The 3,632-nt window shown below is 38.3% G+C and overlaps 1 protein-coding gene across 1 annotated transcript in view; it reads right to left on the bottom strand.

The window, feature by feature from the left end:
- DACH2 (dachshund family transcription factor 2) overlaps positions 1–3,632 on the bottom strand; it is a gene marked incomplete at its 3' end in the record, with an annotated part of 1,102,952 nt that overhangs the window by 975,134 nt on the left and 124,186 nt on the right. The gene's annotated exons all lie outside the window — the stretch shown is intronic.

The raw sequence follows: 3,632 nt of genomic DNA, 5'->3' as shown, positions 1-3,632 counted from the left end.
TGTGGTGCTGGAGAAGAATGCTGAAAGTACCATGGTTTGCTAAAAGAACTAACAAATCTGTCCTGGAGGAAGTACAGCCAGAATGCTCCTTGGAAGTGAGAATGACCAGACTTCATCTAACCTACTTTGGTCATGTTGTCAGAGGGGACCATTCCCTGGAGAAGGATGTCACGCTTGGTAAGGTGGAGGGTCGACGAAGGAGGGCAAGGCCCTCGATGAGGTGGATTGACACTGGCTGTGACAATGGGCTCAAGTATAGCAGGTATCACGGAGCTGGTGCAGGACCAGGCGTTATTTTGTTCTGCTGTGCATAGGGTTGCTGTGAGTTGGAGATGACTCGACAGCACCTAACAACCACAACAACATGGACAACTGATGTTTGACAAAGGCCAAAATCCATTAAATACGGAACAGACAGTTTCTTAACAAATGATGCTGGCAAAACTGGACATCCATCTGCAGAAAAATCAAACAGGATCCCTACCTCTCACCATATACAAAAACTAACTCAAGATGGATCAAAGATCTAAATTTCAAACTTTTAACTCTAAAAATCATCAAAGAAAACAAAGGGGAAAATTTAGGGGCCATAATACATGCATAAAAATACTATAAAATATATCTGAAAATGCACAAACTGCAGAAGACAAACCAGATGACTAGGATCTTCTAAAAAATTAAACACGTATGTGCATCAAAAGACTTCACCAAAAGAGTAAAAAGATAACCTACAAACTGGGGGGAAAAATTGGCAGTGAAATAATAGACAAGGGTCTAATCTCCAAAATTTATAGAAAATTTCAACATGTCAACAACAGAAAAAACAAGCAACCCAATTGAAAAATGGAAAGAGGACATGAACAGACACTTCATCAAAAAAAGGTATACAGGAGGCCAAAAAACACATAAAGAATTTCTCACAATCATTATCCATTGTTTGTTGTTAGGAGCCATCAAGATGGCTCAAACTCATAGTGACCCTATATGTACAACAGAACAAAACACTGCCAGGTCTTGTGCCAGCCTCACAATCTTTGCTGTACCCAAGCCCATTGTTGCAGCCACTGGGTCCAGACATCTCATTGAGGGCCTTCCTCTTTTTTGCTGACCCTCCACCCTACCAAGCATGATATCTTTCTCCAGATAATGGTCCCTTCTGACAAAATGACCAAAGTAGGTTAAATGAAGTCTGGCCATTCTCACTTCCAAGGAGCATTCTGGCTACACTTCTTCCAGGATGGATTTGTTCATTCTTCTGGCAGTCCATGATACTTTCAGTATTCTTCACCAACACCACAACTCAAAAAACATCAAGTCTTCTTCCATCTTTTTTTTCATTGTCCAGCTTTCACACACATATGAAATTATTGAAAATACTGTAGCTTTAGTTAGGTGCACTTTAGTCTTTAAAGAGATATCTTTACTCTTCAGCACTTCAAAGAGGTGATGTCTGGTTTCTTGACTGCTACTTCCATTGGTTTCGATTGTGGAGCCAAGTAATATGAAATCTTTGACAACTTCAGTCTTTTCTCCATTTATTGTGGTGCTGCTTTTTGGTCCAGTTGTGAGGATTTTCATTTTCTTTATGTTGAGGTGTAATCTGTACTGCAGATCGTAGTCTGTAATCTTCATCAGTAAGTGCTTCAACTCATCTTCACTTTCAGCAAGCAAGACTGTGTCATCTGCATATCACAGTTTGTTAATGAGTCTTCTGCCAATCCTGACACCACATTCTTCTCCATATAGTCTAGTTTCTCAGATTATTTGCTCAGCATACAGATTGAACAAGTATGGTGAAAGGATACAACACTGATGCACTCCCTTCCTAATTTTAAACCCCCTTGTTCTGTTCGAACGACAGCCTACTGGTGTATGCACAGGTTTCTCATGAGTACAATCAAGTGTTCCAGAATTCCTGTTTGTCTCAATGTTATCCATAATTTTTTATTATCTAAACAGTCCATTGCTTTTGTATAGTCCATAAAACACAAGTAAGCATCTTGCGGGTACTCTTGGCTTTCAGCCAAGATCCATTTTCCATCAGCAATAATATCCCTCATTCCACATCCTCTTCTGAACCCATCTTGCAGTTCTGGAAGTTCTCTGTCAATATACTGATGCAAATGTTTTTGAGTTACCTTCACTAAGATTTTACTTGTGTATAATAGTAATGATATTGTCCGATAATTTCCACATTCTGTTGGATTATCTTTCTTTGGACTAGGTACAAATATGGATCTCTTCCAGTCAGTTGGCCAAGTAGCTGTTTTCCAAATTTCTTGGCACAGACAAGTCAGTTCCTCAGGCATGACATCCATTTACTTAAACATCTCAATCGATATTCTGTCAATTCCTGGAGCCTTGTTCTTTGCCAACTTCTTCAGTGCAGCCTCAATTTCTTCCTTCAATATCATTGGTTCTTGGTCATATGCCACCTCTTTAAATAGATGAACATTGGACTATTCTTTTTTTGTACAATGACTCTGTGTATTCCTTACATCTTCTTTTGATGTTTCCTGCATCATTCAGTATTTTGCCCATAGAATCTTTCAGTCTTGCAACCTGAGGCTTGAATTTTTCCTTCAGTTCTTTCAGCATGAGAAATGCTGAGTATGTTCTTTCCTTTTATTTTTCTAACTCCAGGTGTTTTCTCATTTCATTGTAATAATTGTCTTTGTCTTCTCAAGCTGCTCTTTAAAATCTTCTGTTCAACTCTTTTACCTTGTTATTTCTTCCATTTGCTTTAGCTACTCATGATTCAAGAACAACTTTCAGAGTCTCTTCTGACATCCTTTTTGGTCTTTTCTTCCTTTCCTCTATTTTTAATGGCTTTTTTCTTTCTTCATGTATGATGTTCTTGATGTCATTCCATAATTTTTCTGGTTTTCAGTAATTGGTGTTTAACACATCAAATCTACAGATTGTCTCTAAATTCAGGTGGGATATGATCAAGGTCATATTTTGGCTCTTGTAGACTTCTTTAAATTGTCTTCAGCTTCAACTTGAACTTGCATAGGAGCAACTGTTGGTCTGTTCCATAGTAAGCTCCTGGCCTTGTTTTGGCTGAAGACATTGAGCTTCTCCAAAGACTCTCTCCAAAGATGTAGTTGATCTGATTCCTATGTGTTCCGTCTGGCGAGGTCCATGTGCATAACCACCGTTTATGTTGTTGGAAAAAAGGGTTTTCCAATAAATAAGTGATTGGTCTTGCAAAATTCTATCATGCGATCTCCAGTGTCACTTCTATCACTATCCATATTTCCCAAATAATGATGATTCTTCTCTGTTTCCAACTTTCACATTCCAATAACCAATAATAATCAATACATCTTGATTGCCTGTTTGGTCAATTTCAGACTGCAGAAGTGGGTAAAAATCTTCCATTTCCTCATCTTTTGTTCTGATAATTGGTATGTAAGTTTGAATAATAGCAGTATTCACTGGTCTTCCTCATAGGTGTATAGATATTATCCTATCACTGACAGCACTGTACTTCAGGATAATGAATGTCATGCCATTCCTCTTCAATTTATCATTCCCAGAATAGTAGATCATACAGCTGTCTGATTCAAAATGGCCCAAACCAGCCCATTTCAGCTCACTAATGCATAGGATATCAATCTTTATGCATT

The sequence above is a fragment of the Orycteropus afer genome, unplaced genomic scaffold, assembly GCF_000298275.1.
Source record: "Orycteropus afer afer isolate SDZICR_OR568_19922 unplaced genomic scaffold, OryAfe1.0 scaffold00544, whole genome shotgun sequence".
Lineage (NCBI taxonomy): Eukaryota > Metazoa > Chordata > Mammalia > Tubulidentata > Orycteropodidae > Orycteropus > Orycteropus afer.
The sequence above is the reverse complement of the archived record's forward strand: the minus strand, read 5'-3'. Positions and strand labels throughout refer to the sequence as shown.